Source organism: Equus caballus, chromosome 2, assembly GCF_041296265.1.
Source record: "Equus caballus isolate H_3958 breed thoroughbred chromosome 2, TB-T2T, whole genome shotgun sequence".
Classification (NCBI taxonomy): Eukaryota; Metazoa; Chordata; class Mammalia; order Perissodactyla; family Equidae; genus Equus; species Equus caballus.
In genome coordinates this window covers 33,214,840-33,240,774 of record NC_091685.1, presented here as the reverse complement: position 1 = coordinate 33,240,774, position 25,935 = coordinate 33,214,840, and the positions used below count along the sequence as shown (strand labels likewise).

The following is a 25,935-nucleotide window of genomic DNA, read 5'->3' as shown; positions in this document are numbered from 1 at the left end:
TCATGATATGCAAATGAATAAATCATCTACTAGTCCCTAAGGGCCTCTAATAATTTTCTGGAAACCACACTGACTTCTGAAATAAAATGGTATTTCAGTGAGAATAAAGGGATATAGTAAAAACAAAGAATGGCAGCTAAGTTTATTCGGCAAATAAAAGGAACAAGAAAATATTATGTACCTTGAAAATAGGAAAAAGAAAACCACAGGTATAAACACAGCCTTTAGGTCTGTAAACGCCCTATCAACTATAATTAAGTTTTTTAAGATCATTTGATCACTGTTTAAAAAAAATTCAAATGGTACAGACCATATAAAGAAGAAAGTACCAGTATAGAAGGATATAAGGTAGAAAGCACCCTCCATCATCCAATCTTTTTCTCCTAACGGTAACCATTGTCAAGTTTCCTATGCATCTTTCCAGAAGTTTTCTACACATATACATACACTATCATTTTTAAGAGTTCTTACAAATTGCTTCTAAATTAATCATTGTGATTGTTTCAAAATTATCTAAAATATCAGGTCACTATAGGTTTAAGAGAAAGAAATTTCTAAATATGGGTCATTCACAATTATGAAAACAAAATGAAGAAGATTGTTAGATGAGAGAAAAGTTATGAAATAGAGAAAATAAATGTACCAAGTGTTAACAGAACTATTTGGTCTACTATTCCATCTGCAAAAATAATTTTTAGCATTTACTTTCACACAATGGAGCCAATTAAAATACAACATTCTAGATAAATGACACTGTCACTTTTGATGAGCTATATAATCTATTAATCTTTATAACTATTTCTCAGTGCAGCCCATCTTCATTTTCCCCATTTCCTTGCAGTTACATCTTATTAAATCTGTTACAATCCGGTAATCACTCCTTTATAAGTAAAATTAGGTCAAATCATAAACTAACAATAGCACTCCAACTCCAAGTCCTGACAAAAATATCCAACAACCAAAGTCTAATGCACTGCATATGCAGTCTTCAGAAAATATGACCTCACAGATCTGAAATTCAACATTGGGCGGGAAGACTATGCTAATAAATACGAATTTCAACAACTCATATGACCCAAAATACATCTCAGTATAAAAGCAATAGTATAAATTTAAAAGCAGGCTTGAGCCAGAATCCCACATCCACAACCAACCTTAGTTTTCTAATTTGTAAAATGGTATTCTTAACAAGCCTGGCACCTGGTAGATATTCAACAAATAATAGCAATTATTATTACTAATATTAGTAGTAGTAGTACCAGTATTTTAAAGGAGAGATTTCATACATTATAATAAATGTAAACAATTCCTATACAATATTTCAAACAAAAATTACCAACAAAGCAGAGTTCCTAATATAATTGAAAAATGTACACATACATATAAACATACATTCCATTTCCTCAATTTATGAATGCACACATATGCTATGATACAGCTAGCTTTCAAGAAATGTGAAAACTTAGCTTTGGACTCAATATTTGACATAAATTAAAATATCAAAAATACCACCTGAGCACACTTCTACTTTTTCATTTGGCCTTATGAAACGACTTTTACTTCAACCCAACAAGTTGGGAGGGGAAACCTTCACCTTCCTTTACAATGGATCCTAACTATAACACACTGTGTATATTAGCCATTACAAACCATTTCATTGCCTTCCAACCTTTAAGCTGTCACTATTAAGAGGAATAGTGATGCATGAAGATTTTGATGAAAATAACAGTTTGTGAGCAAGAGTTCCTTCCCTCACTGTTCATGTATCAAAATTCTTTAACTCTGAATGCAATTAGCACTTACTGTGCTTCAGCTTGCCATCTTTACAGGGATGACGCACACATCTGTAACTCACACCCAGACTGTACTAAGTGACAAAAGGTCTTACTGTCTGCTAATCATGTCCTCCTGAAACGTCCCACCCTCAAACACGGCCATAATCTACCACAACTCTACTACTGACAGCTAAAGCACTTCCCTACTCCTGCTGCTGTTTACAGATAGCACGCTTATCTGTCCAGAACCCAACGAAGCAGCAGCAATCAATCTTACCTTCTCCTACTCCCCTACCCTACGCATCATCTATGTTTCATAACCAGAGAGAAAATGGGAAGGATCCACTATGGTGACAAATTGTGAGAATTAACTAAGCTTCTTGAATTGTTGTCAATTTTGTCAAGTAAACCACTGACACAATTTTCATATTGTAAGCCAAAATGTCAGTTTTCACATTACCAATACTTTGTAAAATAGGAAATTTTAAAACTACCCACAATTCTATTTCCCTAGGCCACTCCTAGCATTTTTATCTATTTTCTTCCAGTCTTTTCTCCTATGTACACATTTTCTTAAAAAGTTAACGTAGTGTACATAAAATTACTACCTTTTACTTACTAAATCATGCATTTTGCTAGTATTCATTACTATATTTCAAAAATAACTTCATTACAAAATATATACGCTTGTTGAAACTTTTAAAATACAAGACTAAAAGAAGAAATTAAAAATCATTCAACCACAAGCCAGTGATAATCACTATTAACAAGTTAATTTTATTTCCTTCCAGTCCTAAGAATTAACTGTTTGATTTCAACTCTGTACCACTAATGAAACTGAGAAAGTATGGAATTTTCCTAATAATGGCCTGAGCTACCTTTGGTCCTATGCAGCTTATCATTAGTCTAAAGCACCATGCTGATTTTCAAAAGTGATTGATCATTATTTGTACATCTTCAGGACTACACTGTGTGGCACGCAGCAGTCAAGGAAGAACTTCCTAAAGGCAAAGAGCACCATAGAAAGCCTACAAAATTGAAGGAAAATTAATTTCTACCCATGCTAGAAGAATCAACTACAATCATCCTTTCATACAAATGATATCCAAGATGTGGCAAAGACTGGAACTCCCTTTTAAAAAAAGATACAAAAACCATACAGAAGAAATATTTTGTTTCTCAGGGGAGTTTATGTATAGCTAGAAGACAAAAATAAAACTTGAAAGTTTGAAAAACTGTTGAGATGAACTCTAAAACACAATTCTAACACTAGGGTCAAAATAAACAGAGACATATTCCTCTTCCTTAATGTTTCCTTCTTGGTGTGTACTCTAATTGTGGCTCCACTGTAAAAAGAAAAATGTTACTCCTTCGACAGATCCTGATCTGATCTTTCAAGTCTGTTACAAAGTCCAGAAAAAACGTCACTGCAGGTTATCCATATCTCATCAAAGCTCCTTCAGACCAACTGTCACCTGCCCACTCTACTATACGTTCCTGGCTTTCCTAGTTCCATGACATTACCTCCTCCCACCTCCATTTTGGCCCTATCCCTTCAATCTTGCTGGTTGCCAACCCCCTTTAACTGACAATCCCATTGGAACCACCATCCCAGCCTACCCTATCTGACCTTCAGCCCCATCCATCACACCATCAGAAAAGATGACAAAAGCCAAATTTTGGGTTCTGTGGGTTGAAATCCAATACTCATTTGGTCTTCCCACATCAAGGAATGAGAAACAGATACAATAAGACATTCTTCAGCTTATATAAAGCTCAAAAGCAATGAAGAGCTACAAAAAAGAGCATAAATACTCTCAGTTCTATAAGACATTCATTCACGCACTCATTGAAATCATTCAACAAACATCTATTAAAGAGCCTACTTCATGCGAGACATCATTCTTCGCAAAAGGAGATGAGTGATTAACAACACAAAGTCCCCACCTCCTGGAGCTTATATAAAACCAGTTAACAGTATGTCAATATCTCAGTAAATGTCATTTTCACCCTATGACTTTAATCTTCACAAACTCAAATACTAAACAATTAAAAATCACAAAAGTTTTTTAAAAATGAGGGCGCAGATATTTTTGTAAGTAAATGATGTAAAAAGAGTCACAAAGTAATCTGCAAGCAAAATATTCAGACTAATTACATTTTGAGGGGAAAATAGAGGTTTTTCCATTTAGAGGCTATCAAATCTCAATCTCAGGTTGAAATGTGACAGTATCTATTCTAAATACTATCAAAGGTGACCACAAAGTAATCTGTAAAGGCTTAATAGTGAATGCCTATTATGGGAAAGCATGTTATAGGCAACTAGGATACAAAAGGTGAAAGGAAAATACTAAATGCCCATCTGTACAGGACATTAACCACTAAAAGTCTGACCTTCAAAGAGCTTACGATGTGGTTAAATAATATATGTATATAACAAATAACCATTCCAGAAGTTTTTCAAGGAATGCCAATCAGTGATGTCAATGACTCAATAAGAATTCAGAAAACAAATATTTATGGACTGGGATGATCAGGAACCATCCCACAAGCAAGAAAGGATTGAAATGGATTGCAGAGGAAGGCTAAGACTGAGAAAGACCAAGAGGCATTCTAAGTAAGGGAAACACAAACACAGGGACAACAATGTACCTGGAATATTCTATGACTGCATATTGTGACTGGATGGGTAGTGCAAATACACACAAGGTCCACACAAGATGAGACAGTCAGGATGTCAGGACTAGAAAGGACTCTAATTCCACCACGCTCCTCCACATATGAGAAAAGTGAAATGGGGAAAGTCACCAAACAAGGCCACAAAGTAAGTCAATGGCAAAGTCAAGATTATAACCCAGGTTTTGCTGATGCTTATGTGTGAACACTATCTCTCTGTTGAGTCTAAGGTAGTTGCGGAATGTTCCAAGAGAAAACATGAAGCAGGCAATCAGGCAAACGTCCAGGTGAACAAACAGTATGCATTTGTTGTCATGTTAGAGATAAGGTTTAAGGTTTCAGCAACAGATGAAATCTTGGAGAAGTATAGGGAAGAAAACATGAACCAAAGACCAAATCTGAGAAACTATACAGGGGATCACGCTCTCTTGCCCCTACATCCGTCTTAGCACAAAGAATGGACGCTGCTGCCATTCTTTCACATTAGTGGATCTGAAACAGGGTCACTGTGCACGCACAGGATGTTTTTGTTTCCTCTACTCCAAGCAGTAAGCCCTGTAAGACAAGCCCTGTCCTAGGCTGTAAGTGTCCCAAGTTCTTCTAGTGACTCTGTCTCGTTCAACTCAGGGAGGATAAAAAGGATGAAGTAGTAGCATGCGTTGGAATTTGAGAGAACCAATGTAATCACACTCCTGTCCCTTCAAAGTTCTAAACAAGAAAGAGATGTCGACAAGGAATAAAAACGTCAGCTTTACTACTGATAAAAGCTATACTAGAGAATTTAGTTTGTGCCCAAGAATAAAATGGGCTTCCTATTCCCTCCAGCCCAAGACGCTGGGACTTGCACAGCTGGTAGGACAGCTGGGTCAGTAGAACAGACATTTATCTAGCCAGCTACCCAGTGGAATACAAAGAATGCAAGAGAAGGACCACTGGGGTCAAAAGACCTTCAAATCACTAATTCTCTTCTCACCTGAGACTCACAAGAAACACAGAAGGGTTCTTCCCCGTGGGGCCAGTCCCAGGAATACACTTATTCAGGTTCTAAGAACTGACTTGATAAGGGAATAAATTTGATGTCTAGTGATTTCAATCAAGGTATTGGTTCTCAACCTTGGCTACACATTAGAATCACCTAAAGAGCTTATAAAAACCTCAAGGCTCAGGCTGCACTCTAGAACTAAATCAGAACTAAATGTGGAAGTGATATTCAGGTTTTCAACTCCTTCCAAATAATTCCAAGTTGCAGTCAAGGTTAAGAACAACTAAAGAAAAACCAGAGCAGCAGCCAAATGGTACAGAGTTAAGGTATTTGAATGAGTGATGAGGAACTTGGAAACAAAGAGACCAATATCAGCAATTTTGTAGTTAAAAAAGGAAAACAAAACAAACAAAACCAGTGAAATAACGGCTCAAATAACAGCAGTTCAAGACAGGAACCTTTAGCACAGAAAAGTTCTGAACAAGTTACGGGCACAAGGGAAGGATTCAGCAGCCAAGTCAAGAATGTGCATGTGAGGGAGAAGGCCAGTAAATAAGGGAGCAGGAAACTTGAGAAATATGCAAGGGAATGGAAACAGAACCAAAAGAAGGTGACCGGGAATTTATAACAGAAATGAAGACTTCCAAAGGAAGCTGAGTGAAGATACAAACATAGAAATATTTTCATAAAGAAACAGGAAGTGGAATGAGGACACATTTCCTCATCTTACATTCCCACTGCTTTGCTCTCCTCAGCTAAGTCAGTGAGATCATCCGTACTGCTGAGAAATAGAGGAAGAACTACAGAGAGGAAACCAAAAGCTCCAAGAATATGTAAAACGTCTTATGTAGAAATCAGAGGGCAGGAGATACTGTGAAGTTTCCTTTCCTTTGCTGTGCTCTCTACCACTGATTTCCCAGCCACATACATTTTTAAAATAATAAATCCCATCCATGGTTACTTTCATTTCCCATTTCTTAGCAAAGATCACCAAAGGCATCAACTCCATTACTCTAAAGTTTGGCACCACCCACAAACATCTGTGGTAAAGAAAAAAAAATTTTTTTACAAACCACTTTTAAATAGGCAGTTCTGTGCAACCTAGAGCAAGCCAGTTGAGAATCACTGACTTACAGCATATACAATGACCACGTCGTCCTTCTTCGTCTGGCTCTTAGGACAAAGTTAATTTAAATCTCACTCCAGGATTTCCCACCTCAACTCAAGATCATCACTGAGCCTACTTATCCACCTGTACCACTTCAAAAAGTTCATCTTCCATCTTCATAAGATTCCTTATTGCTTGTTTTTAAAGAGAAAAATGGAAAAGACAACTTACTTATTTTGAATAGATATTGACCATAATTATATGACTGGAATTTTAACATTTCAGATTATGTCAACAATAAGCTCAGAAAAATAACTTGCCCTTTAAAATAGTATATTCTTTAGCATCCATAAATTAGTTTTTAATTATATAAGCTTAGAACCTTACACATAAACATTTTCAATGCCTCTCTCTTTCTCTAAAAAAGTTTGTCCATTTATATTTCTATTATGCTAAAACACTTTCAAACTTTTTTTTTAAGTTTCAATTAAATCAATTTTCTTAAAAAAAGAAACCAGTATAGCAATGAGAATGAACTACAACTACATACAACTGGTATGAATCTCACAATGTTGAATAAAAGAAACCAGACACAAAAAGGAAAATTCTATGTGATTACATACATATAAAGTTCAAAAACTGACAAAAATAATCTATGTTGTTAGAAGTAGGTCAGCAGGAGCACAGACTGACTGGAAGGGAACCTACGGGTCTTCTGTGGTACTGGTAATATGCTATGGTTTCAATATTCGATACTGGTGATTTCAGTATGTGAAAATTTATTGTGACGTTCACTTACAATTGTTTTGGGGTGGTTTGTTACACAGCAACAGATAAACTTCATCTATGCACAAATACAATTCTTCCATTATAACAAAATTAGGAGGCAGCATTATGGCTCCACAAGTTGGCCACCCTGGCCAAGTTTCCAACCCTCATATGCAAAATGGAGCTGCTGTGAAGATTAAATGAGTTAATCCCTTACACAGTGGCTAGCACAGAGACAGCGCTCAATAAATGTTAGCTTTGGGGGTGTTTCACTGTTATTCCTTCAGTGCTCTCTAAATATATCATATTTTCTCTTCTACACCTTTGCCTCATCCTCACCACCTAGCTCCTCCATACTCAACTAAATCCTAAGCATTCCTCAAGACCAAGTGTAAATCCTTCCTCTCTGACAAAGTATTTCATGACTACTCTTACCTTCAAGCCTCCCTTTTCTAAGATCAACTGTATATACCAACTATACATACATAACTAAATAATGTATATATTTAAGTTTTGTTTACCTTTAAAGAATCTTATTTCACTTCCTCTATATATAAGAGAGAAGACACAGTAACCTAAGTAGAATTTATAAATTATTGGGCCCATCCTTTAATCTGTCACACAGATGAGTAACAATAGGAGTGTTCTAGTTGGATACCCCAGGGATCTTCTAGATATTCCTAATACTTAAGTGATCACTGATAACTACTCCATCACTTCAAAGTCCTACTTCAACGCCCCAGCTAAGAATTAGGTGAGTAGCATAAAAAAGTGGGGGAAAGTTTCATTCTAAAATCTGAAGCTCAATAAGAACATGTGCTTTTGCTATAAAAACCAAAGGCTAATTGCTCCACCTCAATCTGCAACTGGACTGAAGGGAGATGCTGAAGATAAGGAGAGAGGTGCTGCACTGGAGAAAAGAGCCTCTCAACACTGGCAGGGCGTTGGGGGAAGAATGATGAAATTCAACACAATAATAATAGCAGGCACCACTGAGCACTCTCTGGGCTCCATGCTAAGCATATACATGCACTTGTCATTTAAAACTCAAAACAACTTTGTGAAATAGGTGCTATTATTAAACCCATTTTACAGATTAGGAAACGGAGGAACACAGGTTAGGTGGCTTTCCCAAGGTCACACAGCTAGTGAGGGTCTGAGTAGAAATTCAACCCAAGTCACCTGAGCTCCAGTTCCAGTAGCCAATCATGTGGCCACCATCCTCTATTTCCCCCCTGTAATGAATTCATGTATTTATAAACAGTGAACTTAAAGACTGGAGAGAAGCTTACACAAAGCTATATTTCAATTTGAAAGGATAAAGGAGTTTAGATAAGCTCATAACATAGTATCTCTTCTATTATTTCATATGAAAACTCTTTATACCAAAGAATAAATTGTAATTGCTAAATAAAAACAAAATGTAAACATTTTTAAGAGGCCAAATAATTTCTATCCTCCCATATATTGGGGGAAAAAAAAACTAAATAACTAACTGAAAGCAAGTAACTTATTTCCCTGTTGATTTATTATCAGTTATGAAATACAAGGTGAAAGGAGGATTATCTTTTTTGAATGTCATAAATTAGGTGGAAAATGAGTTACAAATTTAAACATGCTGCTTTCTAAATAAACATTTCATTATTTAATATGCTTTCACACACCTAATGTTTCAATACTTTCAGCAATTAGCACATAGAGACAGAAGAAATTTCCTGCCATGTCAGACAATAGATATTTTTCAGTTTGGGCTAATTCAAGTTCAGCTGTGATTCAATTACTACAGTCCACGCCATAATATCGAGCACTTTCACGCAAGAAAATAACACAACTTAAATGTGTGAAAAACTTCTTTCCAGTGCATTTAACACATCAGCTGGGGGCTTAGTCTGCCAGTTTGCACTACACATGTGAATGATGTGTAACTGTATGTACACCAGGAGCAATGCTGAGTTTCAAATAACTACTAATTCAGACTCACACAAGAACTGAATCATGATGATTTTGGAGGCTAGAGATTTATAAGGCAAAATCATGTCTATGAAGGCAAAACGGCACAGTAGGAAATATGGATGTAAATATGAGAGTAATATAACCCAAACCCAATTAAAAATAAAATCCTCTAGAAACTGCTGTTCCATTTGATGGTCAGGCTTTTCTCTTTTGAGATGTCTTCACAATCCTCCTCCTTCTCTCCTAATGGTAAAATTATCAAAATATTTGAAGGTTATAAGACATCTATCTAGTCTCAAAGGACATGCTGCAATTCTCTTTATCTGCCCTAGTCCACAAAGACTCTGAGACGTGGTGGACTTAAATCACACAAGACAAGACACTTAAGGGAAAAAAAAGAAGGAACTGATGCCTTCAGTACCTATACTGAAGTAGATCAGAGCATTTGTGCCAAAAATTTGGCTTAAAACTTACTAGCACTAAAGTAAAAACAGGGAGGGAGACACATTACATCAGACAGTTTTTTATTTTCAACTGCAGAAAACAAATGTATCTGCAAAAGAAACTTCTTTCCTAGATTATGATCAAGCAAATTTCTGCCACAAGGGTCCCATGAAAAATACAGAAATACTATAATTTCAGTGATGACAAAGAGCATGCATTAAACGCTAATACAGTGAAGGCATTTAGGAGATAGAAATGCTGTGGTACACACAGTTAGCTTTATCATGGTCTAGGGATCAGTTCAAGGATTGGAAATATATTCTCCTCCTTAAATATTCAAATATGATATATCTCATCCTCAAACTCAAGGTGTATTACAGAGCTTTCAATAAATTTCATCGAGCACACAGTGAAACTGCATTCCAAGAACCTGTAGAAAAGATGTGCTATTGCTTGTTACATCAGCACTAGTGGCTTCAAACACCAGAAAGCCAGCAAAAGTGATACCCTACTATGGAAATTTATAGGGTAGGTTTTTTTTTTTTTTTTGAGGAAGATCAGCCCTGAGCTAACTACTGCCAATCTTCCTCTTTTTGCTGAGGAAGACTGGCCCTGAGCTAACATCCATGCCCATCTTCCTCCATTTTATACATGGGACGCCTACCACAGCATGGCTTTTGCCAAGCAGTGCCATGTCTGCACCCAGGATCCAAACTGGCAAACACCAGGCCACCAAGAAGCGGAACATGCAAACTTAACCTCTGTGCCACCAGGCTGGCCCTAGGGTAGGCTTTATTTTGCTTCTATAGAAGGCCAATTCACTGAGGCACATACAGAGAGGAAGGCTTGACTGCCTACAGTAGGAACAGATTCTTCGGAATTTTTAAATCATCTCAAGCTGTCATACTCAAGATTGATTAAGATTTCAGTATGTTGGCGTTCAAATTTTTCTGTACAGTCTTTCTTAAAGGAAGCATAAAATGACATTCATTTTGGCCTACCAACAAAGTATACTGTTAAATAGTATAATTCTTTGAATAAGATGAAGACTAACCATTTTAAACTAGTCAAACTAAAAGACCTTCATTTTTGTGAAAACACGCACTAAGGAGCTCCTTTTCTCAATCACTAAGCAAAAAAAGAGAAGAGGATAATATTTCAGTCATGATTTTCTGTTACTACAGTGTTTTCTGGCCTTGTCCTTTAAGACCAAGTAGATCTAAAATTACCTCCACATCAATTAACTGTTTCAAGTCATCCAGGTTAGGAAACAAGTTCCACACGTCCATGTCCAAAGTGGCACATATTACCAAAAAATGTACCAAGGCAGTATCAGCTGCTACAAATATGAAGGGGTGCAAGAAATTTAGTTTAATTATATATCCATTTAAAGCCACTGAGTTCTCAATAACTGTGTACCCATTACAATGCTAATATGTAAAAGATCAAATCTGGCTTATCCATATGCAGCTTAAGAGCTACAAAGAACAGACTTTTAAAAGAGGAGACACTATTAGACAGTATGATAAATAATGTGGTCACCTTAGCATAAAACAAGATAACATGACAGTCCGTGCCTGGAGAACTGAGCTCTTGGAAAGTAAAAACTTCTGATAATTACAGCTCTAACTAAAAGTTTATTTAATGGTATCAAAGCTCTAACATTAACATAGAATAGTATATAACACGTTAACACATCTGAGTAATTTGCAAAAGTCAGATTAATATGACAAAACTAAAACGGGAGTTTTAATTAAGATGCTCCATTAGCCTATTATTTGTTTTTGTTTCACAGCGACCTTTGTCAACAGCTGATTGATTTTGATGGAGCGTGCTAACTTCCAGAAGATCAAGACGTGCCTGGTTCATTTTTCTATTTTGAAATAAAACTAGTGATGATTAAAATTCTAAGCGCTAACATCTCCTTGAAATTGGTCTGATATTGGGTATGTAGAGATAACTTATGCTTGAATAACTAATCCAATTATATTTACTAAAGAAGTCCTAGAAACAATGTTTAAACACTATTGAAACTGTTCAAACACTGATCTCATTTTGTCAATGACAAAGGACCCTTAAAAGGAAAATCTTATGGTTACAATTCCATATAATAGAATATCTAACATTATTATGCACTAACTATGCCAGACCCTGCTCTATGCACATTAATGCATTTACAACAGACCTAGGAGGAAAGTTCCAATGTTTTGTATCATTTCAAGATGATGTAACTGAGGCACAGAAAAGGCAAAAAAAAAAGAAAAAAATCCCAAGGCTGGGATTCAAATCTAAGCATTCTGGTTCCATAGTCCATACTCAACCACAATACTACACTGTATTTGTATAAAGTATTGATTCTGAAGCTGAAGAGCACTTAAATAAATAAAAACTACATCAAGATAAGGGAAAAACAAAGGCGTCAGGAATTAAAGTTAACACATTAACAGAAATGGCTCTAGGACAACTGATGAAGTAGTTGAGTTTGCCCTCAGAACTCTCACTTCTGTATTCTAACCTACTTTGCCCCACTTAGTGGCATTCCCCCTCCTTCCTTCATAGGCATCAAGTATCTTTAGCATCACTTAAAATAGCAAAAGACTAAATCTCAACCACAATTAATATACCTTAATAGGGGTCCCGTGGCCGAGTAGTTAAGTTCGTGAGCTCCACTTCAGTGGCCCGGGGTTTCGCCGGTTCGGATCCTGGGCACGGACATGGCACTGCTCAACAGGCCATGTTGAGGCAGCATCGCACATGCCACAACTAAAAGGACCCACAACTAAAATTTACAACTATGTACTGGGGGGATTTGGGGAGAAAAAGCAATTTAAAAAAATAGATATATATACACCTTAATAAATAAATGACCAAAAATAGTTTGATATTTCTGGAAGTATTCCTATTTTACCACATGAATAGATCCCTTAAGCTCAAAGAAAAATGTTATAAAAGTAAAATTTAAATATTGTCTAGGAAACTGAGCAACTATTTTAAAAGAAAACAGGGTCTTCCTGGTATCTACAGACAGAATGAGACAGATAAAGCAATATAATAAGATGTTAATTACAGAATCTAGGTGGTAGGTATATGTAAAATTAGAGAAATTCTTACAAAAGTCACATAAATATCATTTCTCTGCTCTAAACCATCCAATGGCCTTCCATCTCAGAATAAAATCCAAACTCCTGACCATTTCCTACAGGGGCCTACATGAACTTGCCCCTAACTTCTCATCTTGAACTACATGGCCTCCTTTATCTACCTCAAATATGTGTACATGGGACGACCTCAGAGATCTTGCACCTACCACTTTCCTGCCTGAGACACTCTCTCCACAGATATTAGATATCCCACAACTTAAAACTCCACTTCCTTCATCTCTTTGTTTAAACCTCCCCTTAAAAAAAGACTTCCTTGACCACCCTATGTAAAATAACAACTCTCTCCAGCTTCTCTGTATCCTGCATTATTTGTCTGTATAGCACTTATTACCATGTGACTTTACATGTTTGATACCATCTTTCTACCCCTGTTAAAATATAGGTTTTGTGAAAACAGGGCTTGTGTTTATTCACTGCTCTGTCCCTGGCTCTTAATACAATGCCTGGTACATAGCAGATATGCCATATGTGTTCACTGAATAAACAAACAAATGAATGAATGCCTTAACCCTACCTATGCATAAGGCCATCCAGGCTTACTAGCAATAATATATCTTGAAGACTTGAGATTCAAACAGCAACTATCTCATAAACCATTTGCATTATAGCTAGCATCTACAGCTTGCACTAGCAGGCACTAATATTCGTGAAATTACTCAGCTCCTCCAGCAGAGAATGTGAGAAAAGTACGTAGAAATACACTAAAGAAAGAATACAATGAAGAAAGCAAGTATTGATATTAAAAATAGATGTCTTAGATGTTACATAATTCACTCCACAAGATCTGCCAGTAAAAGTAAAAAATATTTCTTCCTACACTTAAAAGGTACCCATGAACATAAATTAATATTAAAAGTTTGAGCACTGTGAATTATGTAACTTTACTTTGGTCATGATGAAGTTCAGATCCAAATGTGCAACCCACATCCAATAACCATTCAGTGTCTTTGGAATTCATTTCTATATAACATACTCATGCTCTACCTGTTTGTTTTTAATCCCTATCCTTATTTTCCCTTTGTTTTGATTTCCTTATCTAGTTTTTTCACCTAGTATTTATTCAAGTATTCTTGTAAACCACTTGAATCCTTCCTGGAAGAAGTTTAGCACAGATTCATTAAGTCTAAAGATTACTATTAAAATGATTTCTGTTTCTGCTTAGAATATAGAAAGCTACAAAGAACATGGCATACACTCTAAAAGAAGAAAACACCAGATAATCTAAAACACCATAACTTTTCTAAAGCTCACCAGAGATTGCAAAGTTGCAAGAAAACCAAAGACATGAATTCCAAAACGGGGACAAGGCTCTCCAAAAAAGGACAGAACACAAACAGTAGATCACAAGAGAAAGAGGCAATTATAATACAGTAAGTATAAAGAAAATCTGCTAGTGCTTGCTTCAGCAGCACATTTACTAAAGTTGGAACAATACAGAGAAAATTAACATGACCACTATGCAATGACAACACACAAATTTGTGAATCTTCCATATTTTTTAAGAGTGATGGTGTTTAAGGGTACAAAATTGTAATGAGTAGTAAATAAGCCATAGAGATCTAACACACAGTATAATGAATATGCACAATATTGTACCACAATTATGTAATGTGATAAACATCACTACACCAGCAATCATATACAATATATAAATGTATCAAAGTAACACACTGTAACACCTTAAACTTGAGGCCGGCCCGGTGGCACAGCAGTTAAGGTCCCACGTTCCACCTCTCGGCTGCCGGGGGTTCACTGGTTCAGATCCCAGGTGCGGACATGGCATCGCTTGGCAGCCATGCTGTGGTAGGAGTCCCACATATAAAACAGAGGAAGAAGGGCACGGATGTTAGCTCAGGGTCAGGCTTCCTCAGCAAAAAGAGGAGGACTGGCAGTAGTTAGCTGAGGGCTAATCTTCCTCAAAAAAAAAAAAAAAAAAACCTTAAACTTACAAGATGTTACACATCAAATTTATTCAACTTGAAAAAGAAAATCTGCTGAATTTAATAAATGCCTAAAAGCTAAGTGTGGATTAGCATACCAGTTTCCCAACTGGGTGCCCCAGACACAATGGGAGTCTGCACTCACTTGCAAGCTCTTTTCTACAGGCCTCCATAGGGTGTTCATGAGAAAGACTGGGATCATGGCAAAAAACACAGAGTCCCACTCAGTGGTACGAGTGTGTGCAGGAGGTGATCAGCAACTGCTGATCCCATTTCTGGGAGCAGGCACAAAGCCCGACCTGATTCCCCAGATGTGTTTTTTCCAGGAAGCAAAGGTCTTAGGCCACTGGAGAAGGAGCAACAAACCCTTTCTCTCCGAGGACATTGTAAAACGTCTACTGTTGCCAGGATAGAGAGATAAGCAAATCCCTCTATTCCCGTAGAGAGGGGTAGAAAACTGTCTTGGGCCTAGGATCCCACACTGATACACCAAGCAGAAGTCTCCTAATGCTGAGCAAGGGGCAGGAAAACCTTTCCATGAACAACCACAAATACAAGGCAAACATGGGCTGACACAGAAAGGAGGAGAGAGAACAATGACAAAGCCCCATTTATGCGGCCCAGGTGGACAGGGTCTGCAAAAGACTGAGGCTGGGCCAGGATAACTGCCTCCACCAAAATCCTAACACCAAGTAGTAAGCAACAGCATTCTACTACTGGGGGTAACATTAGACACCACTACAAGAATTTGAAGCAGGTGGTGCACTGAAGGTAACGATAACAATAAAATCCCAAACTAGCTCAACTCATGACTAGTTTAACTCAACACTCCACATTAAGGGCCCAACAGAAGAAGGGGCGTGTCCATTTCCAAGCATAAATACTATTTACCTCAGTCTCTACTGTTGTTCTACAGACAAAGCTCAATACTTAATCAAAAATATGAGAAATGCACAAAAAAGAAAACACCTATAGAAAAGAGAAAAAAATCAATCAATACAAGTAGACTCAGGGATGACTCAGATGCTGGAACTATCTGACAGGGATTTTTAAAATTATTATGATTGGGGCCAGCCCAGTGGCGCAGCAGTTAAGTTTGCACATTCCACTTCAGCAGCCCGGGGTTCACCAGTTCAGATCCTGGGTGTGGACCTATGCACTGCTTGGCAGGCTTTGGGGGGGAAAGGAAAAAATAAAATTAAAAAAAAAAATCACCCATAGGTTTAAAAAAAAAAAAAAAAAAACATACAACATCAAAACCCAAGCTCTTTTTTATAAGCATTACAGAGAAATAAACTTCAAAACATCCTAAAAACAAGGTATTTACTGAAGAATGCAATCCACTTAAATTAGTTGAAAACGCATACTTAAGAATCTGTCCCCTGGGGCTAAAAATCAAAGTTCTTACTCTTCAATGTCTAAAGAGAAGCTGTGAAAATGAATTCATTAGGTACATGAATCACACTGACCTGAGTTCCTCAAGAGTGACCTCAAGGAAAATGAGGACCAGAGTGAAGAGCAAAAACTGCACAAATTCACTCTGCACAAAAGAAAGAATTCCTAAGGCCTTCCTTTCCCAAGCCAAGGAGATTTTTACATGGCTGAGAAGGTTCTGAATAGATCAAACCAAAGGGACTATAAATGGACCTTGACATCAAGGAGCCCTAAGAACTGACTGGGCATTCCCTCCTATCTAGAAGAACTTAAAGGTCAGTCCTAAAGAAGCTGTAAGAACTGTTACTCTTCTACTCAATATTCATATGTAAAAATCCCAAAGCCCTGGACATTTTACCCCAAGGATCTCCGCACTATATATGGTCAAGAATCACAGAACCAAGGCAGTCTCCTTGCCAGGACTTTATAACACAAACAAAATGTTATTTGAGGGTAAGACATGGCCGTAGAAACTGTCCTAAACTGCCCCCACTTAAAAGTAACCACTTTAGCCAAACTGCAGCCTTGGTGATTTACAGTTCTGTTCTACAGATTTTCACAAGAGAAATAAAGTTAATCGCATCACAAATGAATGAAGACCTACCACTTTCTATACAAGGTTCAGCTAAAGCAGAAAAACACTAGTGCTGACCCCAAACACTTAAAAATAACAGGTAACAGCCAAGTGGTTCCATATACCTTGGTGATGTTGGAACAAGGATTGACTCAAGTTCACTGCCCGTGTACAATATAAGAGAATATTTGACACCAGACTTCTTTTAACAGAAGAGCACCCCCAATGTGATCCCCCCCAGCCTGGATTAGGTAAGAACCGGTGTCTATGCTCCTGTAGAGCCCTGTGCTTTTCTTTAATACAGCAACTATCACACTGCATTACATTTATCTCTTTAACTATCTGTCTTTCTCCCTCACTATACTGCCAGATCCTAGTATCTCCGGCCTCCAACACAATGCTGGGCATATCACTGAGTGCTCAAAAAAATATGTGCTGGTCGAATGAATAATCTGGAGCTATGCTGTCCAACATGGCACCTACTAGCCATGTGTAGCTATTTAAATACAAATTTAATTAAAATTAAAATTTAAAAATTTAGTTCCTCAATCACACTCACCACATTTCAAGTGCTCATCACCACATATGGCTAGCGGCTGCCACATTCAACAGAGCAGACACAGACTGTTTTCATCATCACAGGAAGTTCTACTGGACACTGAGCATCTGAGGTGTTCCCTGATTCTGGAGGCGCCTGAATAGCCTACTAATTCATACTTTTTCTACCAGGATTATTATTCTGAGAGAGGAAAGGTAGGAAGAAAAATGCTAAAATGTGCACCAATCCCAACAATAAACAATACCAAGGAAAGGAGTTCTTCTGCAAGACTGTCTCTAATATCAACTATATTTCAAACTTTTTTTTTCTTCTTTCTGCTTTTTCTCCCCAAATCCCCCCAGTACATAGTGGTATATTTTAGTTGTGGGTGTTTCTAGTTGTGGCACGTGGAACGCCGCCTCAACGTTGCCTGATGAGTAGTGCCATGTCCACGCCCAGGATCCGAACCAGCGAAACCCTAGGCTGCTGCAGCGGAGTGCGAACTTAACCACTCGGCCATGGGGCCGGTCCCCTCAAACTTTTCTGATAATTCTTTATTGCTAAGGTTTTCTCCCACATAATTCCCTATTGTGCCTAAAAGAAAGCCCTAATAACAAAAGGGCTGCTGCCTATTTTTAAGAAGATGAAAAGTTTATGGAACTATTTCTGCTCTAATCATAGGCTAACAAAATTAAAAGGTCAAAAAGGACTTGGTGTTAATTTAGTCTAATTAATCAAGTTTACAGAAGAGACTGAGCACAGAGAAGTAAAATAGCCCAAGAGAGAAGAACAGACCAAGCAGGTAAGGGAAAAGAAAAACAGCTGCACAGAAAACCAGGAAAGTTTTACGTTTTTCACAGAATTATGGCATATTATCCAAAATATCAAAATAGTCTACATTTAAAAGGGAATGATAAGCACCAGGAAAAGGTCAAGAAACTCTCCAAAGTTAGACACCAAAACTTTGTCTTGTGTAAAGACGCTAAGTTTTTCCTTACAAACCCTAATACGTTACTTAAATGCTTCATCGGCAGTTTACTCTTTCTTTCCATAACATAATCACATACGTTATTCCCATAGTCAGGATCTATTTATTTCTACTAGTAAGAATAGATTTCAATTAAGCCACAAATATAGGTAACTAAAACTGAAAGAAGAAATATTTACTAATTGTTTTCAATGGAAATATAATTCCAATGACAAGGTTAGAACATAAACATTGAAAGTGAAACTACAGGGAGAAAAATAATTCGCTTCTCTAATAAAAATAAAATCACTCCTGCTATCCTGAAAATGTTTACTTGAATGAAAACCAATGGAGGAGTGTTCCTACTTCTTAAGAGATTTTCATCTTCATGACTTATAAATAAAAATATAGAATGAAAAGGACAGTTTTAAGTCCTTATTATTACTTCACCACGAGCAAAAGCAAATTCAATCCTAAGATATTATTAAAACACAGAAAGACTGACAAATATATTGCTTTGACATAATACTTGCATAGCTTGAGGTGTCCTCAGCCTCAAATTCCTAGGTAAATGATGAATTTTGTTTTTCAAAGGGCAGAAATCCCTCCTTTAAGATTTTATATAACTAGCTTCTTCTATCTAAAGATACAAGAAAGCTTTTAAATGTGCTCCACTAGGAAAACAAAAATACCAAATCCAGAGCTGAATCTTCTTTCAATGAACTATGTCAAATGATACAAGAACTTTTATGATAATACAAAAAGGGAAAGGAAACAAATTAACGGTAGCACCATAAAAATATTTCCTTTTCCTATATATATTTTTATCTTCCATCATGTTTATTTCTATAATTCATTCCAATACTCATATCTACTCAGCCATATTAAATAATGGAAAACTCTATTTCAAAAATATTAACATAAAAATTCAAACAGCCAGCCCTGTGGCTGAGTGGTTGGGTTCGCGCTCCACTTTGGTGGCCCAGGGTTTCACCAGTTCAGATCCTGGGCGCGGACATGGCACCGCTCATCAGGCCATGTTGAGGCAGTGTCCCACATGCCACAACTAAAATATACAAGTATGTATTGGGGGTATTTGGGGAGAAAAAGCAGAAAAAAAATTTTTTGAATTTAAAAAAAGGGAAGATTGGCAACAATTGTTAGCTCAGGTGCCATCTTTAAAAAAAAAAAAAAGATTCAGATTCACTCTACGTTCATTTCCACAGTTTTTTGAGTTCATTACTAGGGATTTTACCATCCTTTGACACATCTAACAAAGATTTTACTGGTGAATTACTGAATACCTTAAAGTTGAATATAATATACTACTAAAATATAATTCTGTTATTTGGGTTATGACTCAATCATACTGCCGAAAATTCTTTTACATGTGGGTGTGTGGGCTGCTACAAGAATTTAGCCCAGAGTACATCTTAAGAAACCTACTTCATTCACTATCTTCCTTTTCAACAGCTAGCAAATATGTAACAAGACTTCTTTTGTTTCAGTTTTAATGAATTGCTGTTTAACTGTCTCATGCAAGTATCTCTGTGTTCGAAAAGATGAAAGCAAATTTAGAAAGAGGCCGTTTATCTTAACAGGTATAGTTGTCACCCTCTCTTTAAGCTCCAGAGCGTATACAGTGGAGCAAAGAACCAGGTAAATAATAAGTACTGAAAGAACTGAATTTTAAAATACTATAAATTACCATTGACTAAGCACACACCACGAGTCCATCATTGTGCTGGGCATATCCTCATAAAAACTCCCTGTGGCAGAGGCTGCTAGTTGCCCCACAATTTCTGTTTCTCCTGTCTTTCCTCAATAAAAGTAAAAGTAGTATATGAATCTTCCGGCAAGCGCCCTTGAAGAGAAGAAGTGGCTCTTTGTCCTCTCCCTTCTCCTTCTTGCTAACTGGAATGCAAACTTATAGGCTAGAGCTGGAGGAGTCCTCTTGGATCACAAGGTGCACTTGACCAACAGAGGGCATGCTCAAAAGACAGAACCTTGCACCCATGACACCTCTGTGTGCCTCAATGCTCAGGATCTGGTAACATACTAGTTAATGGAAGAATTCAGATTAAAATCAAGGGGTCTCTCCATTATACACTAAATAATATGTTAACACATTCACTTCTGTAGCACACGTTTTTTTTAAAACAGTAGGCAGGCTTATGGTAATCCTAATAATACTCAATCATAACAATACGGTCAGGACTATACCTTACTCATTTGCTCAGGGCTTGCACAAAGCCCTACGTGCAATAAACTCTGCTGAATTAAGAAAGTTCACTTCAGGGGCTGGCCCCGTGGCAGAGCGGTGAAGTTCGCACACACTGCTTCGGCAGCCCAGGGTTTCGCCAGTTTGAATCCCGGGCGTGGACATGGCACCACTCATCAAACCACGCTGAGGCAGCATCCCACATGCCACAACTAGAAGGACCCACAACTAAAAATACACAACTATGTACCGGGGGACTTTGGGAGAAAAGGAAAAATTAAAAAACAGAAAGTTCACTTCATAACGGGAAAGAAAACAGATAAAGGCTGTTGGTGCCTATTAGTTTGTCAATTTGACTAATTAGATACTGGTAATAAAATATTCCAAGTCCTAAGAGGATGTTAGGTACAAAAGGCCTGGTTTGCACTTCAACTTTACCAGGTCCCAGAACCAACCTATTTCAAAAGGAAAGAACATCTTCCTCCAGTCATGTGCCAAACCCTATTTTAGTATTAATCTAGAAAAGAAACTTAAAGGACATTTTTACTGAGAAGTAAAGGAATCATTCATTTCTTCGTCACTGTAACTCAAGAATCTTAACAAGCAATAGACTCCAAATCCAACAACAAGCATCATGCTGGTACTCAGAGCTCTCAGAAAAAGCACTGTCCAAATAATTACGCACACACTAATTTAACGTCCCTTATATAAGATGCATGACCTAATTAACTCACAATTGACTATGCCAGTTTTCTAGGCCAGGAGTCTCAACTTTAGTTGCACATCTGAAATCCTAACTCTGAAATCTGATTCAGAAGATGTCTGTATATTTTTTTAATTGCAAAACCAATTCCATTAAGCAGCCAAAACTGAGTACTATCCTAGTTTTACCACATTCTTAAACTTATGCTAATTAAGGGTAGCATTTTCTTCAATTTAAAAAAGCAAAAGATTATTTACTTGGATCTCTCAAGTCTAATGAAAATGTTAACTAACTTTGTTCAATGACTAAATGTAATGTTTCTCACACTGTTAAAACACACTCTCTCAATCTGTTTTAGACTGGCTTCTCTCAGAAGTGTATCACAATGTGTCTCTGTGAGGAAAGTATAATGTTCTCTAGACATCTATGGGTAACAAACACAACGACAAAATAGTTATCAAACTGATTTTCCAATTGCAAATATGGAAACAAACTAAAATAACAGCAGAGGAGAAACAATAAAATGTTCTTCCTTTCACTAAAATTCAAGGTCCTGATAGTCTAGGCAGAATTATTTATGCAGCAGGTTATAAAAAGATAAAAATAACAGACAGTAGTTTTTAGCAATGGATGACATGAAGACTACCATTTGAAAATGAGAAAAATTTACAAACTGCACAAAATAGGATCTGAGAAAAGCAGCCATATTCAGGGTTAGGCCTGAAAGATGGTTAATTACTTCCTTGTTTTATGAAACTTTTGATGCTTCACTTAAGCTCTTCAGCTAAAGAACTAAGGAAAAAAGTTAGCATCACTAAAACAAAAACCAAACAACACTTTAAAATCATCCAGGGTAAAAATAAGGTACTTTAAAGTACAATCACCTGCCCATCAATTTGAGAATGGTTTAGTAGATGTGTTATTCCGTATTATAGAATACACATTTTTTTAAATGAGGAATAGCTGTATTATAATCATTACTGCTTACAATGATTAAGGTAAATATTATGTGCCAAATGTGCACTTTACCTGTTAACATTGACTCTCAAATAGTCCTAGGAACAATTATTCCCATTTTCCAAGAGAAAATCAAAGTACAAAGCAGCAAAGTAGTCTGCCCAAGATGACACTATGTAAGTGGAAAGGTGAGACTCATCCCCAACAGTCCACTTTGACAGCAGGGATCTTAACCGCGTACCAAATTGCTGCTTTTTCTGTATAAGGTTATAGAAGGATGTCTATGACACACAAGGAAAAAGGACAGCTGCAAAACAGCGTGTGTTTGAATAGTACAATCCCATTTCTACTTAAGAAAAAACATTCCTTTCTGTATGCACAGTTGTAAGTTTGGTTTCTTTTTTTTAATACCAAAAGAAAAAAAAGATTAAGATTACGCTTACCAAGATGCTACAGTGCACTTTCTATTTTGTATGTTCCTGTGTTGTCTAAATTTCTTACAGTAAATACAAGGTTTCGAAACAATATTTATCTTTAAAAGCTACGACGTAATGACATAAACTTTTAAGACAATGCAATATGCAGACTCTAGATTACTTTCCTATGAATATTTCCAATATTTACTATCAGTACACAACAACAACAAATGTCAGGAATAAAGACACACTTTAAAGAAAATTACCATATCATCAGTGATTTGCTAATTGTCATCATAGATAAAGAAGATAAGTTTTGCCCTCAAGGAGTTCACAGTTATTAACAGAAGATCAGGGAAATGCATGACTCACATCTGGTAATCTGCCCTAATAATTCCAAAATCCTTTAATTCCACCTATATTTGTGCATCAGACACTTGTTAGGAACTAAGACAATCAGTACACATGAGGCACAAAGTCAGTCAACCAGATTCTTTCCAATGAGCTCCATTTCAACAAGTATGAATCTTACTAAATTTGCATACTCTATTCCAAAGGACTAAATTCTATTCAATTTAGGAGTGAAGTCAGGCATTCACTAGCTACCACCTGAAATATACTCAAAGCTTTTCTTATCAGTAGCTCCATCTACATATATTTTTAAAAGGCTCCCTTCTTTTGCAATAAAATTTTAAATTGATTAAGTTTGCTGAAAACAGGAAACATGAAAAACTTATTCAGCCAACAAGAAAGGGAAAAAAAGACTAAGTTAGCTATATAATTCAATATTTAAATATATTATTTCCTTAGCCAAATAGGAAAATTGTGGTTTAAGAAAAAAATGCTGGCTTCATTTTATAACTAATGGCATTCTATTTATTTCTCCCCCTTTGTTATGAAAAGGATTTAAAGTGGCTAATTAGAACATGTTTAATAAAGCAAAATAATATAAAGTAAAAGGTAAGACAGAAGAAAAATTCTAAATGGAACCACGAACCAAACCATTTAAAACCCACACAATAGCTAACATTTAATGTTCATAACCTTGGTCTATTTTTAACATATTTCTCTTCATCTTTTAATCTACTTCTATAATTTATCCCAAGAAACACCTATTCAAATTCAAAAAATATTTGTATAAAGAATGTTTAGTGCAGCATCATTCATAATAGAAGAAAATGGAAATAACCAATAGATTAGAAGGAACTGATTAAAAGTTAGTTAAGGAGTGTTTCGAGTGAGCTTGGAAATGTTTGCTGCCACTGTCATGGTTTGTCCGCTAAACTAAGTTGTCGTCGTGTCCCAGAATATGGGCATGGGCAAGAAGGGCGACCTGCCTCGGCCCACACTCAGGAACGAATTCAAGTAGTTGAATTCGTAGTTCCAAAGAATGACCACAACCTCTTCATTAGAAGGTAAACAGAATTTGGTGATTATGGGTAGGAAGACCCCGTTCTCCATTCCTGAAAAGATTCGACCTTTAAAGGACAGAAATAATTTAGTTCTCAGTAGAGAACTCAAGTAACGTCCACAAGGAGCTCATTTTCTTCCCAAAAGTTTGGATGATGCCCTAACACTTACTGCACAACCAGAATTAACAAATAAAATGGACATGGTTTGGATAGTGGGAGGCAGTTCTGTTTATAAGGAAGCAAGGAACAAGCCAGGCCATCTTAGACTATTTGTGACAAGTATCATGCAGGAATTTGAAAGTGACACATTTTTTCCAGAAACTGATTTGGAGAAAAACTTCTCCCAGAATATCCAGGTGTTCTTTCTGATGTCCAGGAGGAGAAAGGCCTTAAGTACAAATTTGAAGTATATGAAAAGAATGATTAATGTGAAGGTGTTTTCTGATTATTTTGTTCTCCCCTTCCCTCCAAAAAATTATATATTGTAACATTAGAAAAAAAGATTTAGTGACTTTAAATCTATTGATAATTCTTTCTAAACAATGTGTTTTTATCCCCCACTAATCTTAACCAGCCATATCGGATACCACTGGTGAAACATTTCTTGCTATACAGTTGAATGGCCATCAACGGTCAGGATTAAGTCCCTAAGTCCCTGGCACTTGCCTAGGGCAGCATATCTACCAAGACAGCCCAAGAGAGTCCAGGAAAATCCAGGAGAGTCTCCTGGCAGCATGAGTTGAAAGCGTGGCCTGTAGAGATAGGAGCCAGACAGATGAGTCCAAAGGTCAGAAACGGGTTAGAAACAGAAGAGCTATAACTCAGATATTAAAAGAAAATTAGATCAAAATAGGGACTATGAATTACTCTATGCATATCGCATTTCTGAAAAAAGTTCTGTTCACCAGACAGGGAATCAGTCAGTTGACAACTCCAGTATATTCCGTAGGGATAGTAAAGAGGCAGGTAGGAGATTACCTTTTTGATGGTTAAGAGAGAAGGTCTGAGACCTTTAAAAACTGTTTCTGGGCCAGCCTGGTGACAGTGGTTAAGTTCCCACGTTTCGCTTCAGCAGCCCAGGGTCTGCCGGTTCAGATAACAGGTGCGGACCTAAGCATTGCTTGTCAAGCCAGGCTGTGGCAGGCGTCCCACATACAAAGTAGAGGAAGATGGGTACAGATGTTAGCTCAGGGCCAATCTTCTTCAGCAAAAAGAGGAGGATTGGCAGTAGATGTTAGCTCAGGCTAATCTTTCTCAAAAAAAAAAAATGCGACTCATTACAAAAAGGAGTAATCTACTAACAAGCATATAGCTAAAATTAAAACTTCAAAGAGGTAATGAATTGAGAATAGATATTGAGAAAACAAAATTACTAAGTTAGAAACTAAACTTCAAAGAATTAAAAAAAGGAAAATGAAAACGTTTTACCCATGCTGTTAGCAAAGATTTAAATTATTAGGCATCCAAAGAAATAGCAGTTTCTGCCCTGTAAACTGGAATAACTTTTTAGAGAGTAAGTTAGCAAAATCAATTAAAGTTCAAAATATTCTGGGTTTGGACTCAGAAGTTTCACTTCTGGAAATTAATTCTGAACAGAGACATGGACTCAAGAATACTTGTTGAACCATTTTTTTAAAACTTGGAAACAGGGAAACAGAAGAAAAAATAAACAAGCAGGACTTCATCAGGTGAAAGAGCTTCCACAAGGCAAGGGAAACCAGGATCAAAACGAAAAGACAACCCACCAACTGGGAGAAAATATTTGCAAATCATATATCCAACAAGGGATCAATCACCATAATATGTAAAGAACTCACACAACTGAACAACAAAAAAACAAACATGGCCAGAGGTCATGAACAGATATTTTTCCAAAGATATACAGAAGGCCAATAGGCACATGAAA

General features: G+C 36.8%; 1 protein-coding gene, 1 non-coding gene and 1 pseudogene across 42 annotated transcripts in view; 2 read left to right on the top strand and 1 right to left on the bottom strand.

Moving 5' to 3' along the window:
• Window positions 1-25,935, bottom strand: part of EIF4G3 (eukaryotic translation initiation factor 4 gamma 3) — a 318,192-nt gene that overhangs the window by 260,385 nt on the left and 31,872 nt on the right. The gene's annotated exons all lie outside the window — the stretch shown is intronic.
• LOC111772633 (U6 spliceosomal RNA) lies at window positions 14,261-14,367 on the top strand. The gene has a single exon (XR_002806637.1). It is a non-coding gene; the product is annotated as a U6 spliceosomal RNA (small nuclear RNA).
• Window positions 23,885-24,474, top strand: LOC100071759 (dihydrofolate reductase pseudogene; annotated as a pseudogene).